The 17,576-nt window shown below is 44.7% G+C and overlaps 1 protein-coding gene across 3 annotated transcripts in view; it reads left to right on the top strand.

Moving 5' to 3' along the window:
• The first annotated feature begins 6,664 nt into the window (after positions 1–6,664).
• Positions 6,665–17,576, top strand: part of LOC126469991 (uncharacterized) — a 54,843-nt gene continuing 43,931 nt past the window's right edge. The window contains exon 1 of one of the 3 annotated variants that reach the window (XM_050097442.1): positions 6,665–6,784. The gene's annotated coding sequence lies outside the window, so the exon portion shown is untranslated. The remainder of the gene's footprint in view (positions 6,785–17,576) is intronic. The other 2 variants (XM_050097451.1, XM_050097460.1) reach the window with 2 other exon arrangements.

Raw genomic sequence — 17,576 nt, forward strand, 5'->3', positions numbered from 1 at the left:
CAAAGTAGTGGCTGTATACCAGTTTACATTAATGCCTGAAGATGGCCTTGTAAGCCGAAAACCGGTTAGCAATAAAAATAATATTGTAGAACAAAAGAAAATTTCTTAATATGTGAGGAGCGTAACATATCGCACCGATAGCAATCGTCTCAGATATGTAACGTCAAATATGTAAAGTACAGTAATGTGGCTGTATACCAGTTTACATTAATGCCTGAAGATGGTCTTGTAAGCCGAAAACCGGTTAGCAATAAAAATAATATTGTAGAACAAAAGAAAATTTCTTAATATGTGAGGAGCGTAACTTATCGCACCGATAGCAATCGTCTCAAATATGTAACGTCAAATATGTAAAGTACAGTAATGTAACATTACTGTATTGCTGTATAATAGTAACACTTACGTCGAAAAAATTAGAAAAGTTACAGAAATAAGGTTCGCCATTCGGTAGGAGTAGACTACTTATTGTGAAATTTTAACACCATCAAGTATTAGTTATAATTGGCGCTGGGCTCACATATTACAAACAGCTATATGAAAGAACAACTGAGCATCCAAAGCAAGGATACACAGCTTTTAAGTCAGGATATCTGACTCGCTCTCTTAAAGAAACTCTTCACATTACGTTATCGAATCAGACAGATTTAAAATATGTGTCTTGGCAAGGGTGTCACTGCAGTTGCAATAAAGTCCAAAGCAGCTGGGTTGGCTTGGTTGACAGATACCACGCACGAGTCATGGAGTGACTAGATCCTTTCAAACAGGACATGTCAGATGACTATGAAGGCTTGACTGAAGGGCTTGAACCGCCAACCGAAAAAAATATCAGGAAGTGAATTGGTCGTGTTAAGCACTGAAATTTAGAAGTACTCAGATACGAACTGGACTGCTATGAGCAGAGATCCGGCAAGGCATTTCTTTTTTTTTTTTTTTTTTTTTTTTTTTTTTTTTTTTTTTTTTTTTTTTTGTAGCACTTGCAACCTACTCCCTCAATTATTTTCTGTATGTATTCCAGTCCCTACCTTCCTTCACATTTTTTGCCCTCTACAGCTCCTTCTAGTACCATGGGAGTCATTTCTTCATGTGTTAACAGATGTCCTATTATCCTGTCCCTTTTTCTTGCCAGGTTTTCCACAGATTCCTTTCCTCTCCGATTCTGCGCACAATCTCTTCGTTTCTTACCTTAGCAGTCCACCTAATTTTCAGCCTTTGCCTGTAACACCATATCTCAACTACATCGATTCTCTTGTGTTCAGGTTTTCCCACAGTTCATGTTTCACAGCCATACAATGCTGTGCTCAAAACGCACATTCTCGAAAAAAACTTTTTTTAAAAATTAAGGCCCATTTTTGATACTAGTAGACCTCTCATGGCCAGAAATTCCCTTTTTTCCTGTGATAGTCTGCTTTTGATGTCCTCATTACTCTCTCCGGCTTTGGTAATTTTGCTTAGTAGGTAGCAGAATTCCTTAACTTCATCTACTTTGTGACCATCAATTCTGATGTTAAGTTTCATGCAGTTCTGATTTCTGATACTTCTCATTTCTATCACCTTTCTTCGATTTACTCTCAATGTATGTTCTGTACTCGTTAGCCATTCAACAGATCATGCAGTTCCTCTTCACTTTCACTCAGGATAGCAATTTCATCGGCGAATCGTATCACTGATATCCTTTCACCTTGAACTTTAATCCCACTCCTGAGCCTTTATTTTTCATCATTGCATCTTCGATATACAGATTGAACAGTGGGGGTAAAAGACTGCAGCCCTGTCTTACAACCTTTTTAATCTTAGCACTTTCTTCTTGGTCGTCCACTGTTATTATTCTCTCTTGGGTCTTGTACGTACTGTATATTACCTGTCTCTCCCTATTGCATATCCCTATTTTTCTCAGAATTCCGAATATTTTGCACCATTTTACATTGTGAAACAACAAAAAGTGATAACACACCATACGGATACTAAAAAAACATTAACACTGGAAAAGGTCACACTGACAAATCACAACAATCTTCAGCAGACGGGACAGCATATCACCCAAAACGGGACGCTACACCAAGAGATCAACACCACGACCTACTTGATCAAACAGAGTTATAAAACCATGAAGCAAGAAAAAAAATAGACTACGATGACATTGAAGTGAACTTGCGCCTAAGACGACTGGAAAAGAAAGCAGCTTTTCTAACTGCTCTAAGACTAGCAACAAGACTGAATCACCCATTGGGCGACACTATATGCTACCCCACAGACTGAACAAACAGACAGAATGATTCTACGAAGCGAAAACCTACCAGCAGATGAACTCGAATTCTGCATTCTTCTTCCTAAGTCGTGTGAACGAAGAAATGACCTTAACCTTGACAATGACTACAAGGACCAAGTAAGGGCACATGGATGAATGTACTTCGATTACAGCCAGAGTGGGCCGAAGTTCTTCGTTTCCACAAAATTTCCATAGTGAAACTCTTGCAGCTAAACTGTACGGGTAGCACGACGGTGGCCGCAGAGCTTGGTAGGTTGGTAAACGAGGTATGCGCGGGCATATTGTGTTTGCAAGAACCGTACATACGAGATGGAAGAAATCCAGGACATCCGAGGCAGTACATGCAAATCACAGGCACGAAAAAGGCCAACACTGCAATCACTGTAGTAAACAATAACATTACAGTAACAAATAACATAGCTATCGACGCAACATGCGGTTAGAGTCGAAATAACTTTATAGAGGGAAACTTGGACCGTCTCGCTGATCTACACCCAGAACTCATTTGATATAGAGCCTTTTGCTGAAGTAATAAAAGACATTGCTCGATTTGCAAATGGCAGACGACTACTTATCTTAAGAGACATAAATGCTAGGTCGACCCTCTGTCACTCTGACAGAACGGACACCAGAGGACAAATAATAGTCGACGCTATAAACTAATGTAAACTTCTCGTTTCAAACAAACCAGGGCAGCCGCCAACTTACCACGGAAATAGTAGAGCAGGCAGCAACATAGACATTTCTCTGGGAAACAGTGCATCATTAATAAGGGTGGCGAACTGACAGGTGCTCAGTGATCATAATATAATAATTACATATACTAAAACAAACACAGACACAGACACATTACAACACGCAAGGTTGCTGCTACACAAAGCAAACTTTCAAAAGCTAAGGAAAGTGATTGAAGGGTTTCCTCTATGTGGCACCCAAGGAAGCATAGATTACAGACTCATGATTTTACAGACGTCTTACAGAGAGCACAAGCTACAGCAATACCTGCAGCACGCGACTCACCCAAAGAAAGGGCACCATGGTCAACAATTTTAAAAGGACTAAGAAAAGACACTCGTGATAAACGACGATATTACCAAACATCAAAGACAGCACAGGAAGAGAAATTAGACTTCAACGTTGTCGTGACGCTAAAAGATGATAGAAATACGAACTGCATAAGACCAGAAAGGACCAATGGGACACATGTTAGGACAAACTTACGGAACAACTTCTGGGGAGAGGGAGAGGGGAGGGGGGACTGAACTTATAAAGACTCCTACAGTGGTATCAACAGTGAAGAAACCAGATGGTACTACAACAAGACGCTGGAAATGCATAGCACAGTATCTCCTCAACAAACTACTTCCTGACAATGACCACAGGAGAATCAACTTCACGCCGCCCTTCGGAGACTACTTTGTGACAAATAAGTAAACGAAGGTGTCACCATCCCCTTTGCTCGCGAGGAAGTTGCACTGGCAATACACAAAATAAAAATCGAAAATGCTCCGGGTCCTGATGGCATCCACCCCGAAACCATCAAACAAGCTGCTCCACTTACCGTACTACACCTGACAGACTTACTGAATGATGCTCTACTAGTAGGACGAATACCGAATATATGGAAGACGGCAAATGCAGCTATGATCAAGAAAGCGGAGGACAAAGACTCGACTTAACCTGAGATACATATCAATATGACTCGTTAACATTTTGGCAAAGGTTGTAACTTCTGAATGAAATTGTAATACCTAGGAATGGTACTTAGTAGCACCTCACCAGTTTGCCTGGGGTTCGTTGATACTGAGCAAAATACTGAATCAGTTTCAATAGACCTGTACAAACAACTCGTGACAAGCTAGACTTAGATAGATTAAACAACGAATATTTATATCAGCTGCATAACTCCTATTAGTCTTAAACAGAACAGTATAGAAAGACGAGTCGAGCAAAAAGATTCCATATCAGCATAAATGATCATAGCAGCCCCAAGAACGTGTTCAGATTCCTCAGTTGAAAACACGGAGGCGTGAGTCACACTGAAACTCACCCGAGACACTCATGACATTGTACTGTTCCCTCCTACTGTAGATAAATCGCAACATAGAACGAGAGAAAGTCAATTTTAATTAGAATAAAGTAATTTATGAACATCGAAGAGTAAATACTACAATTTAACAACGAGATGATGCAATAGTTTGATGAATATCTGTGTTTAGGGCAGTTGAAAACAATAACTGATTCGACAGCATAGCTTGACACAAGATCATAAGTGGCGTGGATTTATTTTAGTAAACAGTTTTTTCTACATTAAAGTCCACATGTGCTTTGAAAGGGAAGTTCAAAATCAATGTATTTCCATCAGTTGTTAGTAATGGCAGTCTGACAGGCTCTCAGTGCGAATTCCATTCAAAGACTGAATGTTGTTTAGCAAGCAGAGGAGAGATGTTTGTTGAAAATTACTAGAATAGCCAGAACAGACTGGAGAGGAAGATCTAATTACAGCTACCTTGAAAATTAAATGAGCGGAGTACATAACCAGTGGAAAATAAATTGCCGGAAAAAATTAGTACATCCTTCTAGATGTTTCGGATTCACACAAGATTTATTATTGCAAGTGCATATGCAGTACATGAAATAATTACACTTACAGATCACTGGCACCACAGTTCTGAGGTACCAGGTATCTAAGTACCAAGTATCGACACATGCTGTAACACCAAAATTAGTACATGGAGCAGCCTCCACGGGTGACAATGCAGGCGCTGGCTATGGCATCCAGTCGGTTGTACAGGCGGCGAATACTGTTTTGGAATACGTTACGCTACGCCTGTTCGACCTGTTCACATAGTTCTGTAACGTTTTACGTCCCACAGAGCTCTGCTGGAGACAGGTCCGGACATTGTGCTGACCAGGGAAGTTGCTGCACGTCTCGCAGAGCACGTTGAGTTTCAAAGGCAGTGTGTGTGGGTGAGTATTATGTTGTTATAATAACACAACACCGTCCTGTAGTAAGAACGGCAAAAGCACTGGTCTAACAACATTCTGCAAGAGCATTTTACTGTCCCCTTCACAAACACCAGAGAGTTTTAGCTGATCGCGCTCTAGACCATACGGCCTGGAATGAGGCTAGCGTCGTCTTGGAACGAATGCACTCTACGAGACAGCGCTCATCGGGTCAGGTTCGTACACGCAGACCATCACTTGCGTTCAGGCAGAATCTGCTTTCATGGCTGAATACCATGGCGCGTCATTCCATCTTACAAGTGATCCTCTGACGACCCCATTCGAGTAGTGCACGTCAAAGCTGTAGCGTCAGAGACAGGGTAGAGGTTGTCCAACTGCTAATAACCAGTTCGCAACAGTTCTTACTGAAATCCTGGCGGGCGTCAGTGCTGCGTGGACGTCCAAACCAAGTCGACGGGTGAGAGAACGTTCACATGATCACCGATACCAGCATTGTTGCACAACTGGCGAAACGCCTCCGACTTGTGTGGCAACTCTCCGAAAGGACCTTCCCACCAATCGGAAGACCACAGTAGGCTGCAGGAAGCACAAGTTCGTCTCCGTTGGATGGTCGACTGCTTGCTTCACACATTTGCACCACACAGAGCCTTCTGGCCGTGAGGATTCTCTGTTAAAGGGTAGATACAGATGGCGCTCTGGTAGCTATTCCAGCATACTATCTGTTGGCGGAAGACGTTGAAACCATTAGCAGTACATGTGCTGTACCCCAGGTGGCATATGGCATCATGGGTTCGAAATCTAAATAGTCTTTGCAGGTATGCTAACACTTCCCGCCGGTATAATGGATCCTTAAAGCTCTGTACAGCATTCCAAGGCACAACAAATGTAAGAGGTGGAGATCTAGTGAATGGGTATAATGAGGAAACATAAATGAATGAATATAACTGAAGACCATATCACACACATCCATACCCGAGGCAGGATTCGAACCTGCGACCGTAGCAGTCGCGCGGTTCCAGTCTGAAGCGCCTAGAACCGCTCAGCCACACCGGCCGGCCGTGCTTCTTGACGTGATGCACTTTTCATAAGGTGCTGTGTAATATAGCAGCTCCGCAAATCTGTCAGGGGCCCCACGAAGGTAGCTCTTGTGGTTGGAAAGGTTTCCTGGCTCAGAAGACCAATGAATAAGCTCTTTATCGGGCTCTTCCCATACGGTATTACGCCTGCGCAGTATATCAGGTAGACAATTACAAAGTTGAATTATTGCAGCCCAGATAAACAGTATCTGACACACCAGCTGGTCGACATTTGGTGTTGCCAGTCACTGGTTTTATCAGTTACGCAACGTGCGCGATAGCGGAAGCGCGAAGTTCCGCACAAACAACACTGCCGTTGAGCGCGGAACGCAAACGAGCTTGCTGATAGGGCAGACGGCGGTCGTTACGTCAGTGATCGGAGGCGGGGCCATGGAGGCGCCGAGGCCACAGCGGCCAGCAGTGTTCGCGGAGGCGGCGGCAGAGCTGCAGCTGAGCAGAGGCGAGGCGAGGTGAGGTGAGTGGCACGCATCCCGCCGCTGGCATTTCGATGAAGCCAGTCCGGTGCGTGAATTGGATCGCTCTGATGTAATCGCTGGGCAGCCTATCAAGGCCCGCCAAATGCCTCTCCCAGTCGGTCCCAATATCGCGTCCCATGTTTCCAACAGTGCACAGGACGTGCCCTGTACTACATTTTTCTCTGTGTGTTTTGCACACAGCGAGCATATACAGAGGGGCTTGGGATTACAGCCATTAAGTAAACTATAACTGACAGGTGTGATATGATGTTCAGTACACTTGATAACATTGTGACTAAGAAGATGTGTGAATATTCCGAATAAGACTTGTGTTTTTATGTTTACGCCGTCCTCTTTTATGTTCCGGTTTTTAGCAGTGGTGTTGCTATGTTCCAAGTAGCGTGAAGGTGATTGTGTAAAATCAAGTGATTGTATCTCGCATGAAACAATTTTGCAATTACCAACATCGGCTAGGTTAACAGACTTACATTTGTAATTCATATATCTGTAGTGCGCAACTACACTCAGGAAAAAATTAAGCAAAAATAATTACCTTAGACAAATGAAATTTCAGGACAACATTTAACTAGACAGCGTATTAAAGTGATTAACATTGTACGATCACAGTTTGAGGGCCGGCCAGTGTGGCTCAGCGGTTCTAGGCGCTTCAGTCTCGAACCGCGCGACCGCTACGGTCGCAGCTTCGATTCCTGCCTCGGGGATGGATGTGTGTGATGTCCTTAGGTTAGTTAGGTTTAAGTAGTTCTAAGTTCTAGGGGACTGATGACCTCAGATGTTAAGTCCCATAGTGCTCAGAGCCATTTGTACCATTTGAACAGTTTGATGTAAACGGGAGATAAGCCACACACATGTGAAATGCTGCTACATTAATAACCTGTGTAACCGTCAGAATCTTGAGTGCATTTGGTTGTACAAGTGTAGAATGTCAGTTTCTGGGATGAATTTCCACGCCTGTTGCACTTGGTCGGTCAATACAGGAATGGTTAATGCTAGTTGTGGGTGGCTCTGGATTTGTCGTCAATGTGCACTCGATTAGACATAGATCTGGCGACAGAGCACCTCAAGACAACATGTCGACGCTCTGTAGAGCATGCTGGGTTGGAAGAGCGGTATGTGGGCTAGCGTTATCCTGTTGGAAAACACCCCCTCAAATTGCTGTTTATGAATGGCAGCAAAAAAAGTCCGGTCCCAAGTTTGGCGTACAGCTTTGCAGTCTGGATGAGAGTGATAACCACGACACTGGTCTGCTGTGGCAAGAAATTGCACCACAGATCATAACTGCAGGCATAGGCCCACTGCTTCTAGCGTCCGCAGCTCGTGGTCCAGTGGCCAGCGATGCTGGCACTGGTCACGGGGTCCTGGGTTCCATTCCCGCCCGGGTTGGGGATTTCCTCTTCCTGTTGTTGTGTTGTTCTCATAATTTCATCATTATCGTCACCATTATTCCTCACAGTGACTAGATTGGACTGTGTAAAAAATTGGATTGTGAACCAATTGGGACTTTGTACGGGTGCTGATGACCGTGCTGTTGAGCGCCCCACAAACCAAACATCGTCATCAACTGTTTCTAGCATTAAGACAGGTTGCTCGCAGGCCCTCAACTTGCCTCCTTCTAACCAACAAACGACCATCGCTGCCACCGAGGCAGAAACAGCTTTCATCAGTAATCACTACAGACATCTACCGTGCCCTCCAATGAGGTGTCACGTGACACTACTGTAGAGCAAATGACGGTGGTTTGGGGTCAGTGGAATGCACGCTACACGGCGTATGAGTCGGAGCTGTGCTTGAAGTAACCGGTTAGTGACAGTCTGTTGTGTCACTGTGGTGCCAACTGATGTTCAAATTACTGCTATAGATCCCACAACCAGTCCGAAATGCGGCCTTATTGGGATTGTACATTCTCGTGACCACCACTGACAGCAACCAGGTACAATTGCTACATTCCTGCTAAACCTTACTGCAGTATCGCAGGCAAAACATCCAGCTTCTCCTAGCCCTGCTGCAAGACATCGTTCAAAGTGAGTGAGCCCTTGATAATGGCTTTGTCGACTTACAGGCAATTTTGACGACATCAACTCAGCACTTCCAGTCTCAAAGAAAATTAACGCTCACGACAGTTACATCATCTATTTAAAGCAAACCTGATTTGCATGTTTCATAGTTGCGCTGCTAGCAATACTCTTATGCGACTCGCGCGAAATTTGAACAGTCAGCCGGCCGGTGTGGCCGAGCGGTTCTAGTCTCTTCAGTCTGGAACCGCACGACCGCTACGGTCGCAGGTTCGAATCCTGCCTCGGGCTTCGACGTGTGTGATGTCCGTAGGTTAGTTAGGTTTAAGTAGTTCTTAGTTCTAGGGGACTGATGATCTCAGATGTTAAGTCCCATAGTGCTCACAACCATTTGAACCATTGTTTATTTGCATATAATAAGCGAGGCGGCGCTCTCATTAACTCTAGAACTCCAAAAGGGGGGAAATGTTACACTGCTACTGAGAAGCAGTAAATATTACTACTCGACGTTTTATTCAAAGGAAGACATAATTTACAGGCTATGCGTTAGTTACATACAATTATTATATCTCCAATTTTATGTTACATACCAGGTTGAGCAGAAAAGTTCCTATTTTATACTCAAATGTGATGGTTCATTTTACGAGGGTTTAGGAATCTAGGCTTAAAACTCCCTATTTGGATTCGGAAGGGACAAGATTTAAGTCCCCGACTGGCTATCATCGTTTAAGTTTCTCGTGGCTACTGCTGATGAATACCAAAACGGTTTATGCAGTCAGGTCACAGCTGTTTCTACTCCCCCCCGCGCCCCCCTCCACAACCCCCTGCAACTCACCGTGCACCGAGGATAGGATTCATTGCTATCGTCATCATCCTGATATTACTTCTTTCTCTTTGAGGTATTTTGCTTATGCAGTTTCGCTAGTCGTGTCTGGTACGGATTCAGTATAATACCAAATGCAAGAAGTGTACTTCCGCGCCGGCCGCTGTGGTCTCGCGGTTCTAGGCGCGCAGTCCGGAACCGCGCGAGTGCTACGGTCGCAGGTTCGAATTCTGCCTCGGGCATGGATGTGTGTGATGTCCTTAGGTTAATTAGGTTTAAGTAGTTCTAAGTTCTAGGGGACTGATGACCACAGCTGTTAAGTCCCATAGTGCTCAGAGCCATTTGAACCATTTGTACTTCCGCTGCCACTTTCCTCACAGTATTTTAAGTACTGAGATCACCAACGGCCGTTATTTGTAGTGCGAATATACAGAGTAATTCAGCTATCCCTACCGATGTCGTTTTACGCAACCTGCAATGTTATATATGGCCTCCAAAAACAGAGCGCGAGATTTTCGTATTCCCTCGCTCGCTACGTGAAAACTCTTAGCTGTATACGAGAAATGAACAAGACCTTTCCGTGGGAAATTTAATGTAGTTAACATTTGCACTGGGATGCGTTTTTGTTAGAGACCACAGTTTTCAAGTGATTCAAGAAAAAAGTGACCTTTAAAAGCACCTACATCCCCACATTCATCCCTCAACAGTTAGCATTTGTAGTATGTTGTTCGTGACATTCCGTCATACCAAAGTACCAATTTTTCCCACTAGACGATTCGGCCTTTTCTGGTCTCAATTGATTGGAATTGTACGGCACCAGCATAGTCACCTACTTCGTTGACATTATTAATTTAAATGTGGCTACGATGGTAATAAAAGGAAACGACTTTTGTTACCGTAACGCTTAACCTTCCGACGTTGACAATTCGATCCAAAGGTAACCATTACAGGTACAGTACTTTCATAATTCCTGCAGCCGTAATTTTTTGCACAGTGGTAGAAGTGAGAAAATGGTTGCAATGAGTCTGAGCACTATGGGACTTAACATCTGAGGTCATCAATCCCCTAGACTTAGAACTACTTAAACCTAACCTAAGTACATCACACACATCCATGCCCGAGGCAGGATTCGAACCTCCGATCGTAGCAGCAGCGCGGTTCTGGACTGAAGCGCCTAGAACCGCTCGGCCACAGCGGCCGGCGGTAGGAGCGACAGCCATCAACAGTAAACTAGTTATCCTGACCAGTGGGAACTAACAAGGGGAGGCCGCCAATTGGGAAATTCAGATTCGATTCATACTGCGCATAATAAAAGCTCATGGCCAGAGGTGTAATGTGGCAAAGCACCAAGATGCACTTCTCAGCCGTTGTCGACAAAATCGACAGTTAAAAGAAACCGTTGCGGTGAAATACCCTCTACGAGTAATAATTTTTTACAGCGTCGTGGTGCAGCGGTAAGCGCTCGGGTTCGTAATCCGAAGGTCGCCGGATCGAATCTCGCACCATGCAACGTTTTTTATAGTATTTGTTTTATATATATATATATATATATATATATATATATATATATAGTTCCCGGCAATCAGTTGCAACAATTATGCATATAATAAGTTGTTGAAAGTCGTTTGTCGTGGAAAAACTGTCGACTTCGAACATCATTATGTTTTCCGAAAACAAAGTTGTATTTCACAAATGTTATTAATTGTCTTCATAATGTTAACCACGTATAGTTAACGGAAGACGTAGAAACGATATTCCGAAACGAATACGTATAGCGTAAGTCAAACGTTCGAAATAGAATACAGACCCCACGAACACAAATTTGCTGTGGCAGGTATGAAATATAAACTACGTTACTCGTTCGTTACACTTGAAGGACAGATGTTGAATGAGCCGAAACGAGCCGCCGCATAACAGCGTAGTTGCCTGCTAACTTCGAAAGAAGGTAGATGCGGTCCCTAGCGCAACTTATAACATCGTCGAAAATCAGTGCGGACGGGAGAGCTTTGGTACACCCTGTTAAACAAACGGAAAAATGGAGGCGGTACAATTGGAGAGCGATCCGCCTTCACCAACATGCATAAGCAATTCATTAATACTTTATATATATATGAATTACAAGAAACTAATAATTAAAAAAAATGCATGGCGCGAGTTTAGATCCGGCGACCTTCGGAGTATTAACCTGAGATCTTACCGCTGCGCCACGACGCTGTAGAAGGCTGTTAATCGTAGAGAGTATTTCACCGCAACGGATTCTTTTAAGTGTCGATTTTCTCGACAACGGCTGAGAAGTGCATCTTGGTGCTTTGCCACATTACACCTCTGGCCATGAGCTTTTATTACGCGCAGTATGAATCGAATCTGAATTTCACAATTGGCGGCCTCCCCTTGTAAGTGTGGGAGCGGGGCGTGCATTTAAAGGTCACTTTTGTTCGTTTTTGTCGTATAACTGGAAAACTACAGCCTCCAGCGAAAATGTATGACAGTACAAAATTGAACTACTTTAAATTTCCTACAAAAATATCCTGTTCATTTCTCCTGTAGGACTAATAGCTCGCGCAAAGCGAGCAGAGAGTATGAAAATATCGCGTGTAGTTTTTTTGATACGAGATATAACATTGCGGTTTGCATAAAACGACACGGTAGGGGCAGCTGTATCAGTCTGTTTCCTCGGTAAGACATGAGGAGCTGTTGCTGCTATTCAGACCAGGTGAGTACATACAAGGCTGTCAGCCGGGCCACCGCTGCGCCGCGCCGTGCTGTGTGCGGTTTCGTTGGGGCACCTCTACCGGACGCTGGGAGCCGCGGAGCGGCGCTGCCGTGGCGGCCTTGGGCGCGAGGCCGCGGGCTGACCACGGTCGCGCTCATCTGCGTCTCACACGTGGCGGCAGCCCGCAGCCGCGGTCCGGTGAAGAACGCGGATACAGCTCACCGTGCTGGAGCTGCTTACACTGCTTGCTGGCTGTTCGATGCTCGCTTTAATCGTTCTCGTTCAGAATTTTTTTCTTTTCCACAATCACAACAGAAATATGATATGAAAAATATCCGCTACCGGTCACAACATCTACATGGTTCAAAAATGGCTCTGAGCACTATGGGACTTAACATCTGTGGTCATCAGTCCCCTAGAACTTAGAACTACTTAAACCTAACTAACCTAAGGACATCACACACATCCATGCCCGAGGCAGGATTCGAACCTGCGACCGTAGCAGTCGCGCGGTTCCGGACTGAGCGCCTTAACCGCGAGACCACCGCGGCCGGCACAACATCTACATCTAACCCTACATGATTACTCTGCAATTCACATTTAAGTGCTTGGCAGAGGGTTCATCGAACCACAATCATACTGTCTCCCTACCATTCCACTCCCGAACAGCGCGCGGGAAAAACGAACAGCTAAACCTTTCTGTTCGAGCTCTGATTTCTCTTATTTTATTTTGATGGTCGTTCCTGCCTATGTAGGTTGGGCTCAGCAACATATTTTCGCATTCGGAAGAGAAAGTTGGTGACTGAAATTTCGTAAATAGATCTCGCCGCGACGAAAAACGTCTTTGCTTTAATGATTTCCATCCCAACTCGCGTATCATATCTGCCACACTCTCTCCCTTATTACGTGATAATTCAATACGAGCTGCCCTTTTTTGCACCCTTTCGATGTCCTCCGTCAATCCCACCTGGTAAGGATCCCACACCGCGCAGCAATATTCTGAGAGGACGAACGAGTGTAGTGTAAGCTGTCTCTTTAGTGGACTTGTTGCATCTTCTAAGTGTCCTGCCAATGAAACGCACCCTTTGGCTCGCCTTCCCCACAATATTATCTATGTGGTCCTTCCAACTGAAATTGTTCGTAATTTTTACACCCAGGTACTTAGTTGAATTGCAGCCTTGAGGAAAAAAAATGGCTCTGAGCACTATGCGACTTAACTTCTGAGGTCATTAGTCGCCTAGAACATAGAACTAATTAATCCTAACTAACCTAAGGACATCACACACATCCATGCCCGAGGCAGGATTCGAACCTGCGACCGTAGCAGTCCCGCGGTTCCGGACTGCGCGCCTAGAACCACTAGACCACCGGCAGCCTTGAGAATTGCACTATTTATCGAGTAATCGAATTCCAACGGATTTCTTTTGGAACTCACACTTTTCGTTATTTAGCGTCAACTGCCACCTGCCACACCATACAGCAATCTTTTCTAAATCGCTTTGCAACTGATACTGGTCTTCGGATGATCTTACTAGACGGTAAGTTACAGCATCATCTGCGAACAACCTAAGAGAACTGCTCACATTGTCACCCAGATCATTTATATAGATCAGGAACAGCAGAGGTCCCAGGACGCTTCCCTGGGGAACACCTGATATCACTTCAGTTTTACTCGATGATTTGCCGTCAATCACTACGAACTGCGACCTTCCTGACAAAAATCACGAATCCAGAGTTCAACTCCCACTCAAACATAATTTTTGATCTATGTTTGTTTCGTCACTGGTCATATTATTTAATTATGTGACATTTGAGAGGCAATGTAACTAGAAAAAAAACCACCTGTATCTGCATGATATTCTAGTGAATTTGATGTAATTTCACAACTTAAAATTTTTAATTAAATTTAATTCGCAGAACAAACATATTTATAACTATCAACAAGTAAATGAAGAAGCTCCCACTCTGCTAGCCGTGCGGTCTAACGCGCTGCTTCCCGGGCGGGAAGGCATGCCGGTCCCGGTCACGAATCTGCCCTTCGGATTAGTGTCGAGGTCCGGTGTGCCGGCCAGCCTGTGCTGTGGATGGTTTTTAAGCCGGTTTTCCATCTACCTCGGTGAATACGGGTTGGTTCCCCTTATTCCGCTTCAGTTACACTATGTCGGCGTTGCTGCGCAAGCACCGTGGTCACGTACGTGTGCACCATCATCACTCTACCACGCAAACATTTGGGTTTACACTCGTCTGGTAAGGGACGTACCCGGGGTGGGGAGTCCACTGGGGGCCGAACGGCACAATAACCACGGGTTCGGTGTGGGGGCGGCAGTGAGGTGTTTGGGCTGCTGTGGCCTGTTGTGAAATTGTAAACCACTGAGGGCAACGGCGGGAAGAAGCCTCTCGCTTATTTCTAGGTTCCTGGTTCAATACACAATACACACACATGAAGAAGCGCGTAGAGTTTCCATGAAATTATACACCAGTCGTGATTTGCGAAATACCTTACATGTGCAGTCTCGTAAGGTAGAGTACCAGGAACTACTTTGCGCCTCGACACTTCGAGCTGCAGATACAGACACAGGCCCTATTTGGCAGTTAACCTGCATAGCGGTGGAATATTGCTAATGTTGCAAGAACAAATAGCGTAGGTGCAAATTTTTTGAAAATCACAGAAATTACACTTGGAATACAAAAATGTCGGTTTGTACGGGAGTCGAACCGTCACCTCATACGCGTTCGTCTGAGGAGGCTCGAACACTAACCACTCGACAGCTATGAACTCTAACGTCCGGCCCTTTCACACAGATACATCAGTTATATAATAGACGCTTAAAATTTCTCTTGCAATTTTCTCGGAACTGCCGGAGCAGAGCACCTTACTACACACATGAAAAAAAGTTTTGCATCATCCCAGTTCCCAGAACTTCTGAAGATAAACGTTGACTGTGGATATTGTATCACAGACACAGTACCTTTGATGTTCAGAGATGTCACAAAACCCATCCAAAGATGTAAGCAATCATGCATGGGCAGCGCCTCTTAGACGAAGGGGGTGCGACAGCCGATCGGTTCCAGTCATTCCACCAGGAAGAAGCTACACGGCTCGTGTTGTCTGTAGATCCACCATCCCTAAACGGTCAATACCGCGGTTCGATCCCGTTCTCATTGTTGCTTTGTGCCAGTAAGGGTTCTCAACAAGGCAAGAGTCCTGGCGGCTCGGAGTGAACCAAAGCGATGTTGTTCGGACATGGAGGAGATACTGAGAGACAGGAACTGTAAATGACATGCCTCGCTCAGGCCGCCCAAGGGCTACTACTGCAGTGGACTACCGCTACCTACGGATTATGGCTCGGAGGAACCCTGACAGCAACGCCACCAAGTTCAACAATGCTTTTTGTGCAGCCACAGGACGTCGTGTTAACACACAAACTGCGCAATAGGCTGCATGATGCGCAACTTCACTCCTGACGTCCATGGCGAGGTCCATCTTTGCAACCACGAAACCATGTAGCGCGGTACAGATTGGCCGAACAACTTGCCGAATGGATCACTAACGTTCTCTTCACCGATGAGTGGCATACGTGCCTTCGACCACACAATCGTGGAGACGTGTTTGCAGGCAACGCAGTCAGACTGAACGCCTTAGACACACTGTCCAGAGAGTGCAGCAAGATGGAGGTTCCCTGCTGTTTTGGGGTGGCATTATGTGGGGCCGACGAACGCCACTTGTGGTCATGGAAGGCGCCATAACGGCTGTACTATACATGAATGCCATCCTCCAACCGATACTGCAACCATATCGGCAGCATATTGGCGAGGCATTCGTCTTCATTGACGACAATTCGCGCCACCATCGTGCACATCTTGTGAATGACTTTCTTCAGGATGACAACATCGCTGGACTAGAGTGGCCAGCATGTTATCCAGACATTGAACCCTATCGAATATGCCTGCGATGGATTGAAAATGACTGTTTATGGACGACGTGACCCACCAAACACCCTGAGGGATCTCCGCCGAATCGTAGTTTAGGAGTGGGACAATCTGGACCAACAGTACCTTGATGAACTGGTATGAGCGGCGAATACAGGCATGCATCAATGCAAGAGGAAGTGCTACTGGGTATTAGATTTACCGGTTTGTATAGTAGTCTGGACCACCACCTCTGAAGGTCTCGCTGTATGGCGGTACAACATGCAGTGTATGGTTTTCATGAGCAAAAAATAAGTGCAGAAATGATGTTTATGTTGATCTCTATTCCAACTTTCTGTACAGGTTCCGGAACACTCGGAACCGAGGTGATGCAAAACTTTTTTTGATGTGTGTACTTGCACATTACGTTATTTTAATGTCCTACTAAAGGTATACAAAGTTTGACGTAAATGAGCGATCCCACTATCCCAACGTAGTGGCCTTCCTCTTGTTAGTGTTCCGCCCATAATTCTCTTTGTGTTGTTCATTCCAGCGTAGAGAGTTTGTGTGTATGCACTATTGAGCCTTACAGGAGCACCACATTTCGCAGCAGAGTAGACTAACTAAGTACTGAAGTACGCAGAGTTTCGGTAGGGGAGTGAAGTTGTTCCCCATGGCTTGTGTAGGATAATGTTCCCAGTTCGTATCTTCGCAACGGGTTTTCTCACATGCTTCATGTAGGACAGTGTCACGTCCAATGTAACCCCTAGATGTTTTGGGTGCTGATTGTGGTGAAGTTGCCTGTCGCCAAGCTAAATCTAGAGCTGTAAGTTCGCCACTCTATTGCACAAATGAAAGGAAGTCTCTCTGTTTCTTAGTATAGTTTGGCTTCATTCTCCATCTCCGAAAACATCTTCCCATTATCGCCAGATCAAATGTTAAGATGGCTTCCGTTTCTTCAAAATTTCGAGGTTCCACTATCAGGCCCAGTCACCAGCGTATTCAAACTGAAACTGTCTTCACTTATTTTTATCATTTAAACACTGACCTAGAGAATTTTCCATGACAAACTCAACTCAAGCCTAACCTATTCATGTAATTACCTACAATATACAAGCCCAATGCAGTCTGACTGCTATACAGTGACAACATGACATCCAGGAATTAACACAAAAGAATGACCCTGAATTGCAAGAAATACTAACAATAATCAAAATCCAAAAAATATGAAATTAAAGATATATGAAACATCTCCCACTCTGTTAATTGCCTAAACTCATTTCAGTCGCGAAAACCATTTTTTTTATAAGTCA

This window comes from Schistocerca serialis, chromosome 1 (assembly GCF_023864345.2).
Source record: "Schistocerca serialis cubense isolate TAMUIC-IGC-003099 chromosome 1, iqSchSeri2.2, whole genome shotgun sequence".
Taxonomy (NCBI): Eukaryota; Metazoa; Arthropoda; class Insecta; order Orthoptera; family Acrididae; genus Schistocerca; species Schistocerca serialis.